Below are 12,661 nucleotides of genomic sequence, written 5' to 3'. Positions count from 1 at the left end.
ACTTTCCTATAGGTCTAGAGTTGACTGAGGTAGCTCTGCCCCACATGATTCTCATCTTCCTCAGACTACTGGGAAAACTTGGCTTAGGGCAGAAGTGCAAAATAAAAACAGAAATACTCAAGGCGTCTTAATGACTAGGCTCAGCATTGTCATAGTGTCACTTTTATCTTATTCCATGGGCCAAAGTAAGTCAAGGAGCTCAGCCAAAGTCAACGAGTGAGGGAATATACTCTTCCTCTTTAGAAGGCTACAGGAAGTTGGTCACACTTCCTGATTCCAAAACTTATGACAAAGCTATAGAAATTAAGAGTGTGGTATTGGGATAAGAATGGATCAATGGCATAAAGTTGGGAGTCCAGAAATAAACTCTCACATTTATGGTCAATTGATTTTTCAAGGATACCCTGACAATTCAATAAGGAAAGAACAGTCTTTTCAAGAAATGATACTGAGACAGCTGGGTATCTACATGCAAAAAGTTAACTCAAAATGGATCAAAGATTTAAATATAGGAGATAAAACTATAAAACTCTTAGGAAAAAACACAGAAACAAATTTCATAAGCTCAACTTATTTAATGGCTTCTTATATATGACACCAGAGGCACAAACAACAAAAGAAATAATAAATTGGATATCATCAAAATTATAAACTTCTGTGCTTTTAAAGGACACCATCAGGAAAGTGAAGACCACCCACAGAATGGGACAAAATATTTTCAAATCATATATCTGATAAGAAAATTATATGTAGAATATATAAAGAACTCACAACTTAAAAATAAAGACAAATAAGCCAATAAAAATATGGTTAAAGATTTAAATGGACATTTCTCCAAAAAAATATGAATGGCCAATAAGAACATGAAAAGATGTTTAGTATCATTAGTCATTAGAGAGCTGAATATCAGAACCACAATGAGATACCATTTCATTAGGATAGCTAAAATAATTTTAAAAAAGACAGATAATAACAAGTGTTGATAAGAATATGGAGAAACTGAAATCTTCATACATTGCTAGCGGGGATGTAAAATGGTGCAGCCACTTTAAAATACCATTTGTTAGTTCCTCAAAATCTCAAATGTAGAGTTACCTTATTATCAACCAATTCCACTCCTAGGTATATACCCAAGAAAAATGAAAGCATATGTCCACATGAGAACTGGTACCTGAATATTTGTAACAGCATTATTCATAATAGCCAAACAGTAGAAACAACTCAAATGTCTACCATTGAGGGGTGTTCCTATAATGGAATATTAGTCAGCCATTAAAAATAATAAAGTATTGATACATGCTACAATATGGATAAATCTTAAAATCATTATGCTAAGTGAAGAGTGAAAAGCCAGAGACCATATGTTTTATACAGTTCCACTTATCCAAAATGTCCAGAAAAGGCAAATCTATAAAGACTGAAAATAGATTAGTGGTTGCCACGGATTGGGGAGAAGGTGGAAAATGGGCAGTGCCTGCTACTAGGTATGGGGTTTTTCTTTGAGGTGATATAAAACTGTTAAAAATTAGATAGTAGTATTGGCTGTACAAATTTGAATTTACCAAAAACCTCTTTAAAAGAGTGAATTGTATAGTATATAAATTATATCTCAATAAATCTATAATTAAAGTTAATTACATGGAAAATTTGAAAATATGGGGCTAGAATAAAATTTATCCATAATTATTAACAAAAATAACCCTAATATAGCAATATTATGTTAGACAAAAAGCAGATGTTAAGTCAAAACATAATTAGAGATAAAAAAGATTATTGCTCAATGCTAAAAGGAACAATCCACTCAGAAATTATAATTGTCCTGAAACTGTATGTGCCTAAAATCTTAGTGCTATAGTTCATATGTTTGTCCCCTCCAAACTTCATGTTGAAATTTGACCCCCAGTCTAGGAGGTGGGGCCTAATGGGAGGTTTTTGGGTCATGGGGACAGATCTCTCATGAATAGATTATTGTTCTATCTCAGGGGTGAGTGAGTTCTTACTTTATTAGTTCCTGAGAGAGCAGGTTGTCAAAAAGAGCCTACCACATCTCCCATCTCTTGCTTCCTCTCTTGCCATGAGATCTTTGCACATGCTGGCTCCCCCTTGCCTTCTACCATGAGCAGAAGCAGCCTGAGGCTCTCACCAGAAGCCAACCAGATGCCAGTGCCATGCTTCTTGTACATCCTACAGAACTGTGAGCCAAATAAATGTATTTTCTTTATAGATTACCAAGCCTCAGGTATTTCTTTATAACAAGAGACTAAATGGATTAAGACACTTAGCTTCAAAATACACAAAGTGAAAACGGACACAACCATAAGTGAAAACAGCTGAATCTACAGGGTTTTTTCTCTCTCTTAAAATTACTTACAGAATTTACCTCTCAAGAAAATAATAACATGGACACAAAAATTAGCGAAGAAATAACAACACAAGTAATAAGCTTAATAAGCTTAACAACACAAGTAATAAGCTTAATCTAATGAACATATATTGAACCTGGCATTGAATAATTAAAGAATACATATTGTTTTCAAGCTCGAAACATTTATAAATTTGGCCACCTACTGGGTCACAAAGGAAGTCTCAAAAATATTAAAAACAATCCCTATTTTATAGACCACATTAACTAACAAAAATGCAAAACCATATGAAATCAAAACTCAAAAGATAGCTGACTAAAATTTGTAATCAATTCAGAGGTATAGAAGGATTCACACTCTCCTATGAATCTTTCTGTGACAAAAGTTATGATATATGTCATTTGAATCAGAGCTATTGTTTCTAAGCCAGAAATTCAATGAAATCTTGTCTTGAAAATGTTTGTTAGTGTCTTTTATTCCTAATCTTTTCACTTTAATTTGCCAACATGAGCAGTTTCTTAGTTCATCTTGTCTAATTCTTTCACTGTTTCACTGATCTTAATTTTACTGATCTTGAATCCACCTGCAAAAGTAGGAACAACTTTTTAAAAAAATATATACTAAATGTTTTGCAGCTAGTAATGCCATGCACATTTAAAAGCGTTAACTATAATGAGATGACAGTTGAATTTAATAACTCTCAAGCATTATTAAACAGCTTAAATATCTTAATAATCATTCAAGAGAGGTTTGCATGAAACACTCAGGGAATTCATATTATTATGATGCTAAAGACTAAGTGGTGTTTTGTGATCTTCAACTTCAAGGTAATATTCAAATATTTTTTCTAGGACATCTCTCTCTCTCTCTCTCTCTCTCTCTCTCTCTCTCTCTGTGTGTGTGTGTGTGTGTGTGTTGGTGTGTGTAGAGTTAAAAAGCATATAGAAATATTTTTTTCTAAATCATTGATCTACATCTCTAAAGACAATGTAGAGCTATTATTTCTATTTTGTTACTAAGTATTAGTTTAAATTATCTTCACATTTTTAATATGAAGTGAAAGGGTTACTACAAGAGGAAATAAGATTAAGATAACAAAGTAAAAGCTACTTTATAGGTATTAGTAGAAATAGCACTAAACAGCTACCATAAATCAGGGAGATTTGCGTTGAAGATAATAAATTTCTTTTCTGCTTTGTTAAACAACTAAAATGAACTAGTCAGTATTTGCCAAAATGCCCACACCTCCTGTTCTGAGCCTTTCTGATGTGATGGAGAGGAGCACAGAATTTGGCATGGTGGGTTCTAGAGTTAAATACTAACTCTGCCACTTAACTGGTTGTATCACTTTTGGTAAGTCACTTCAATAGCCAGCAAAAGTCTGGTATAAAGAGTAAGCACCTTATAAATACTTGCTACCTAAATGACCATTCTGCATTTCAAGGTCTTCTTTGTTAAATGACTAAAAAATATCTACCTCAAAGTATCTGGGGGAAGACTAAGTTAAATAGCATGCCAGAAAGCATCCAACCCTGCATGCCAATTAGTTATTGAATCACTGTTTACCTCTGGGCCAATGTCTGAATTCTATCCTTTTTGTTTATAGCATACAACTAAGGGAAGTTGGTATCCTAGCATTGTTGGACCTTAAGCAGTATACTAGTTTCTTAGGGCTGCTATAACAAACAAACTTAGAAAGCAACAGAAATTTATTATCTTACAGTGCTTTAGGATAGAAGTCAGTCCCTTATAAGGACACTCATCATTAAAGGCCCACCTAATCCAAGACAATCTCATCTTAATATCCTTACCTTAATTATATCTGCAAAGACCCTTATTCCAAACAAAGTTCACACTCTGAGGTTCCTGGTGGACATATCTTTTTGGGGCCACAATTCAACCCACTACAAGTAGATACTGCAATCTTTATCTCATCCCTTCTACTTCTCTTCCCACTTGTTGCATAGCTGATTCTCCTATATTGTCTACTAGTCATTGTAAGGAATACAATGGGACAGAATTAGCAATACCTGGGAGCTTGTTAGAAATGCAATTTTTTATGCCCACTCTAGGCCTACTGAATCAGAAACTTTGGGGAATTAAACACAAGAATCAGTATTTAAATAAGCTCTTTAGGTGACTCTGAAGCAAAGTCAAGTTTTTGAGGCATTGGTCTAATGCATCTAATCCATCCACACAAATATAACACTATATAAGTGTCATTGATTTTAAAGAAACCAAAATAAATATTAGTCATTTCCTTGTTACAGGTAAAAAACAAAGAGGCATATGTATAGAGATCCTAAGTTCATTTACAGAAAAAGAATATATATATATACATATACACATATGCACATATATATAATGATAATTAGGGTTGCTAATTGGAATGGCAAATGATAGAATTGCCTTTAATAACAGAGGACAGAAAGTCTGTAAGAATTCTGTTTACATCAGATTTATATAATCTGTATGTACCGATGTGACATTGCCCATTTTCTTAAGCCACGATTCATCTAAAGAAAAATACTTTTTATTTTTAAGCAAAAAGAACAAGTTTGTTAGCTGTGTTAAATCTGAGAATGTAAAATTTTGATTTGACATTTTATGTTCATAGAAGACATAGCTATCTTTTGTAATCTTCTTTTGAGAGTTATTATCAGTCAATAGTCACTAAAATGTTGCCTACTTTGACAGAATTTCCAAAAGTGAACTATATGCTCTGAATAATGTACACAAACACCTTGTTAAAAGTTATCATATAGAAGAAAAAGCCAATATCCTCATTTCCCTTTGGAAAATGTGCTGGGAAAACCTGATTGGAATGAGGATGAAAACTAGTTACGTGCAGCTTTATAGGTGATGGTTGTTACTTAATCTGAGTATATGGAAAGTATAGAAAATATTGTTAAGTCTTTGGGCCTAGACAATTATTACTTTTCAACTGTCTTTAGAAAAGGAGGGGAAGATTGAAATGATCATTTTCTGGCCCTATTTTAGACACTATTTCAACAGAAAAAACACAAATCTAGTGTTTCTCATATAAATGTCAATCAATTGCCACATGCCCCAGTCTAGTCAATCTGTAGCAGAGTTCAGCATTCCTGCGAGATTTGGATAGTAACAGAGACCAGTCCCTGGCAACATGACTTATAAATATCTTTCTGTCCCCTGAACTGTCTCTTCAAGCATATATAAGTTCACAATAAAGCACTGTGGATTTCTCTGCTTTGAGGAGCTTATCAGAGAAAACAATGGAGGATTGTGTATTCAAGCAGTGAGCTGAGACACAGGAGAGTATTTTTCCTAAAATAGAGGTTGACCCTAGGCCTACCTTAAACAAAGGGCATAAAAGGCCTTTTATTAAAACCTCAATCCTGGCTCAGCATAGGAGTAATGGGAAACTTCAAGGAGCTCTATGTTTTGGTACTTCACTGATACTTTTTAATGCCTTAGATTTAATTTTTTTAATAGTCTTTGACTATCTTTTTTAAAGAAAATATTTATTTATTTATTTATTTAAGACAGTCTGTCACTCTGTCACCCTGAGTAGAGTGCAGTAGTGTCTTCATAGCTCAATGCAACCTCAAACTCCTGGGCTCATAGTGCATAAGAAGATCTCTCTATCACATAGAAATAGACAGACTATTCACAATAGCACAATCAAAAAAATTCTTTTAAAAATTTTGTTCAGTGTATAGCATAGATTTAAGATGTGTAGCTAATATAAGCATTTCATGCTACAGAGAATTATTTTTGGAACAAAGTGAAGGTGTTAAATACATAAATAAAAATAAAGACAAACAGTGCCTTAGAGTTATTAGATTTTAAAGAATTTAAAAAGTAATATAATAATTTATAGACTTTTGAAGAAATAAAATAAGTTTGTGTCATTTAACATAAGTGAAAAGTTGAAAGATTTGTCGACAGAAGCCAAATGTTTATAAATTTGAAATTACAGACTTGAATTCTAATGTTATAAACCAATTCTATTAATTTTCACTGATATTGTATGTTTTTCCAGAGATAATATTTTTCTTTGCAAATAGGCAAACAGTAGTTGTTACTATTAGGCATAGCAAGATCACTTCATATCTAGTGTAATAGCTATTCTATAAAATACAAACTCATCATTTAAATTCCTATTCTATGTTATATCAATAACCTATTGATTAGTAATATTGTTTTTGGTTTTAATGGACTGAGTGCAGAAGGTAATGGTGAACAAGAAATATTCCAAAGTTTAGGTGAAACCCAGATTCATCTTGTGCTGAGCTCAATGTTGGAGATAGGACTTATGTATCTCTGGATCAGAGAGAAAGGATCATATTTGGAATAAACATAATCAGCACAATAAATTGAAGAAAACTGCATACCACAACATTTAGTCACAAATAACAAAGGATAACACCTGGAAGCTATTCTTCATTTGATAACTGGGACTCAAATTATAGATGTTTTTGTTACTTAACAAAAGAACAACCACATTTTGTGGAATTCTCTTTATTACCTTCTGGCTCAAAGTTAAGATACAGAATGGAAAACAGGAGAAGTTAAGACTGAAAGTTTCAAATTTCTGGAATTTGCATCACTAAATTTTAAGTATTACCAAACTCAAATTCCAAGTAAATTAAACTCGAGTGAATTTTTTAAATGGGCTTTAGGTATAGAGAAACAAAAATTAATGGAAAATTACTCTTTTTATAAAATGATGACATCCAAAAAGAATATTTTTTGTTTGCTTTTTACTAATAAGGATGAAAACAATTCTTAAACAACAAGAGAGAAAATCACCAATAATAAACATCAATTTCTGTTTACCACACACCAGATCTGCATACCTAAACCCAGAATTTTCTCAGACAAACCACTACACTGGTTTAGGAAGGCATCACTAATACTCCTCTCCACTTCCACCTTCTACTGCACCTCCTCAGAACTCCAACCCAGCAACAGCAAGCAGCCTAGCAGTCCTGTGGATGGAAATACTGCTCCTTACAGCTGGCTGCTGGCCAACACCTCTTCCACTACATGCCCTGTGTATCTGGGGAATAGCATGGTCCTCACACTAGGACACTGCTGTTTTATCTCTAGGGAAGGAAAACAAAGGAGTTTTCAACTCTGCTGTATTCACCCCTGCCATATATTTCACATATTTCCCCTGCACTCCCCAGCTCCTCCCACTCCCACTGGCCAATGTATGAGAACTACAAGTAAGCAATTTGGCTGAAGTTAGATCCATGGACTGAAAGTCAAATCTGAAAGAGGGTTAGCAAATATACAAATCCCAAAGTAGACTTTTTTTTTTTTTTTTACTTTAAGGAATAAATATAATCATTCACATCAGAAAATAGTTATTCTGAAGCAAGGGATTTATGCTTGCTCCCATAAATAGTATATAAAAGACTTTGAAATCCAAGATTAATCTATTTTGTCTAATTTTAATATTTTACTACTAATTGCTAGTCTATAGAATTCCTATAGACTGTAATTCAAGATAAAGAGGTAAATCTTGCACTATGGTCAAGCATATTTAGTTATTAAGCTACTACAGAGTAAAAATTGTTAAAAATCGCTCCTCTGGAAAGCTGTTTTAACATTGCCGTGTAATGAGGCAGTTTCCCTCTGCGGATTTTGAGCATGGGGCAATTGAAATCAGCATAAAAATAACTTTCTATATTAAGGTTTCCACTGATGATTAAATGGACAATTTTCTATATTAATATTTATTTTTATATACACTTGAAAAATAAAATGCACATCAAAAGAGTGCCTTTACGTTTTAAAATTGCTATTAGGAAATTTTCTGGGTGAGGAAAATTCTCTATTTTGACTGGAGTTACCTGAGTATTTGCATTTAAGAAAAAGTCATGAAATTATACACTTAAGATCTGTGCATTTCACTGTTTTTAAATTTTACCTCAACAAAAAATTAAGTTTAAAAAGAAAGTCAATCTAATATGTTGAATGGAATTTATAGGAGGCCATTGTTGTAGACTGAGCTCCTACACTAGGCCCCAACAGATCAGACCAAACCAGAATGGAGTCACTTATGCTAGGTGCCATGTAATCAAACTGAACTTAGAAATGGGCCAGTTTTCCAAAAAACAGGAGATTCACAGCAACCAATCATTAAGGGGCCCAGTTAACCCAAGTCAGCATGATAAGAAAGTCCCCCCTTCTGCTTTAACCCATATGAGGAAAGTAACCTGAAGTAGTAAGTAACCTGATGCTAACCAATTGGCTTTTTGCACTTTGCTGTTTCCATGTTCCTGCTAGGGCTGTCTTGCAAAAGCTGATCATTTTGCTAATCCCAGCAGAATGCCCTTCAGTTTCATAAATGAAATGCTGCTGGATTCATGAATTGCTAATAAAAGCCAATTAGCTCTTTAACTCAATTTGTTGAAATTTTGTTCTTTGACAACTGAAAGAAAACTATAGTAACCATACAGAAAATGGCAAAATGGTGATATAATATCTGAATGATTCAACTTTGGAGGACACCTGGCCTATGGAAAGGTGAATGATGCCCACAAAGTAGAATCCAAAAGGAAACTAAATGAATTTTTAAGCCTGACTGTGACTCTTCCCAAGGTGTTCTGCTGCTTGCTATTGTTTTCTGAGGTTTCTCTCTGCCTAAGGCTACAAGCCAGCAGTAGGGATCTGTTAAAATATTTATCTTTGGGTAAGGATGTATATAAAGCTAAGTATATTAAGCAAGTTGCAGTATATGAATTCCATATTAATAGCAAGCTTAGCAATTAACATAAACATCTAGACATCTGGTCACAAAATATAAGCAATTTATCTTGCTAACTGGGCTAATGAAAATTTTCTGCTTGTTACAAAGAATTTTTGTAATAATTTTGGGGAAAAATATTTGTTATCAGAAAACATAATAGCCTAAATTCCTCATACACAAATATATAAATCAAGAGAGTGGCCATTAATTTTGTCTTTCAAATGGCATAAGCTAAATTCTCAGCATTAATAAGTGTTAGGAAAAATGGCACATGTAATTTCTATATGTAAAACAAAAAAGTTAAAAGACAAAACCTAAAAGAGATCCTTTTTCAGTTAGTAAAAACAGCTGGGATAGAGTTAACTTGAAATACGTAAAATTCTCCATTAAAAAAACTTAAAAAAAAATGAATAGAGAGACAAATTATGTTTCTACATGGGTGCATTTAGTATTGTAAACATGGTATTTCTCCCTAACTTAGTACATAGACTTTTTACAATACCAATAATCATCTCAATAGGATTTTTCTTGTGACTTGACCAAATATTTCTAAGGTTCATCTGAAAAGTAAACAGGTATGAATTATAAAAATAATTTTTTAAAAATTTAGAGTAATGAAGGATCACCAACCCACACATTAAAGATAGAGAAATAACAAAGCAATTTAGAACTCATTTAAGACTAAATACATAAATAAATATAGAAATAAATATTTTATATATTAAATGCCATATGTTATAAAGAAGAGATTATATATTATAAAGAAGATAAAAAACAAGGTATGGCTTAAAGATTACTTATTAGTTAATAAATGGTATTATGATAACTTGGTTAGGAAGTTGCAAAAAAGTTTTGTTATACCCTATCCTCATACCACATATACAAATAAATCATACTCCCATAATAATAGCTAACATTTATTAAATGTTTCCTATGTTCCAAGCACTATGCTATGTGTTATATATAAACTGTCAGAGCAATACTTTTTTATAATCCTTTTATTTTCATTCAACAGAGAAGGAAACTGAGAACTTAGAGAGTTAAGCAGTTAACTTAAGATCATATTGCTAGTAGGTGGTAAGAGTCAGAATTCATATCTCAAGAGTCTATCTCTAGACATCCTCCCTCTTATCTCTTACCCATTTTACTGCACTATTCTCTACAAGGAAGTTTGTACTATTAAAATAAGATAAATAAAAAAGCCAATAAATGCAGATGTGGCCACATACAAATATTTAACTTTCATATTTCCAGGAAAAAATAGGAAAAGCAAGTAATACACTGAGAAAAACATATGAAGAAATTATGACTATTAACAATTAACTAAACTATTAAAGAATTGATATCTTTATTACTAGTATATAAAAAGCTCATATACATTAGTAATTAAGAACTCAGACACAGACAACTTACCTCAAGTCAAAGAAATGCAAATTAAAAGAACAAAGTATGATGTAAACTGACAACAATATCTTTATTACATTAATACCTGTAGATGACAATTGTGGCATTTGCATGCACTGCTAGTGAGAGAATAACAACATGATAACATGTTCCTATTTCTTTCTTAATAATCCTTCAACTGGGAATTATCCTAAGGAAGCAATCCAAAAAACAGGGTGGGAGAGGAAGCTATACTGATGAAGATTTTCATCAAAGTGTTACCAGTAACAATGGTAGAAAGGTTAACTGATCATAAAACATATTAATGCAAGGGCAACCTTTTAAAGCATGTCAAAAAAGCCCAGACATCTCCAAGAAAAGATTTTACTATATAAATACAGCAAAATAGCTACAAAAAAATTTAAAAGGAAAACCCCCAAAATGTTTGCAACATATTGACAAATATTAATCAGTAACTAATGAGAGTGCCTATGACTACAAATTAATCAGAAAAAAAAAGAAGCCCATGGAAAAACTGGGAAAGGGTATTCATAGACAGTTTTCAGAAGAAATATAATGTTTAATAAATATATAAAAAATGCTGAACCCACTAACAGTAAAAAAATAAATAACAGCAAATTAAAATAACAATGAAATACTTTTTTAAACTTGTGGCAAATACATTAAGAATGATGATTATCTAAAGCTGGAAAGGGGGTAGAAAAAGAGGTATTCATAGTCTGTTCACAGGATTATATCAGGTACAACTGTTTTGAAGAGCAATTTGGCACTACTTGGATATAATTTTTAACTTTTACTATGAAATAATTGTAGATTGACAGAAAAATTACATAAATAGCACAAGAGAATTCCCACATACTTTTCATTCAGAGTCCCCTAATGTTAACATCTTACATAATCATACAACAATTACCAGTAATAGGAAATTAACATTAGTACATTATTAATTAAATTAAATACTTCATTCAAATTTCACTGGCTTTTCCACGAATGTCCTATTTCTATTTTAGGATCCAAACTAGGATCTCATATTACATTTGGTTTCTATACCTCATTAGTCTCCTTCAATCTGTAAATTTTTCATTCTTTTCCTATATGTGACCAAATTTTAAATGCTCATACCATTTACCTCAGCAATTTCACTTCTATGAATTACTATGCTAAAGTTTATGCACAATTATGCAAAAATATATTCACTCCAGATTTTGAAATAGTGAAATAGTGGGGCACCAGGGGGAAGAGAATGACTTGAACTTTTCAGAATATACACTTTTGTATTCCTTGACTTTTTTTCCTGGTATGTATTTACTTTGTAATTTAAAAAATAAAACAAATTATAAAGAAAGGACTGTTAATAACCAGAATTAATTGATAATCTAAGACAATCTAGATATTTCCTTTTACTAAATAATGATGGGACTGTAATTGGTACACTAATGTTTGGTGGGTTTTTGTTTCTTTGTTTTTGGTGGAGGATGCTTAGCAATTTGGCAAAATTTAAAATGTGTCTAATCTTTGAATCAACAAGCCCACTTCTAGTAATTTTTCCTATAGAAAATATGTTTACTTATAGAAATATATGTATAAAGAAGTTTGTGTACAATGATGTTACTTAATTTTTATGTATAATTTTGTGAGTCCAGAATCAAACTAAATGTCTAGAAAATTGTTCAATGTATTAAGATACTTCAATAAAACAAGATTGTTTTTAACATATACAATTTTTATTCATCAATTAAAAAAATAAATGAAAAAAAATGTTTAAAGGCACTTTGCTCACTGGCAATAGATGCAAGACCCAAAATATATCCCACCGTCACCCTCCATAGAGGTTCAAACTTTCCCTTAATCCAAAAGGCATCTCCAACGTGCTTGAACTAAAACAAGATGTTATGGGGCCACTGAAGATGTAGTAGATCTTTGACTTATAAAAGTGTCCCTGGCCGGGCGCGGTGGCTCACGCTTGTAATCCTAGCACTCTGGGAGGCCGAGGCGGGCGGATTGCTCAAGGTCAGGAGTTCAAAACCAGCCTGAGCGAGACCCCGTCTCTACTATAAAAAATAGAAAGAAATTAATTGGCCAACTAATATATATATATAAATTAGCCGGGCATGGTGGCTCGTGCCTGTAGTCCCAGCAACTCGGGAGGCTG

General features: G+C 32.6%; 1 protein-coding gene across 2 annotated transcripts in view; it reads right to left on the bottom strand.

Moving 5' to 3' along the window:
• ZCWPW2 (zinc finger CW-type and PWWP domain containing 2) overlaps positions 1 to 12,661 on the bottom strand; it is an 88,517-nt gene that overhangs the window by 23,002 nt on the left and 52,854 nt on the right. The gene's annotated exons all lie outside the window — the stretch shown is intronic.

The sequence above is a fragment of the Microcebus murinus genome, chromosome 1 (genome assembly GCF_040939455.1).
Source record: "Microcebus murinus isolate Inina chromosome 1, M.murinus_Inina_mat1.0, whole genome shotgun sequence".
Classification (NCBI taxonomy): domain Eukaryota; kingdom Metazoa; phylum Chordata; class Mammalia; order Primates; family Cheirogaleidae; genus Microcebus; species Microcebus murinus.
This window is presented reverse-complemented; position numbering and strand designations above follow the sequence as displayed.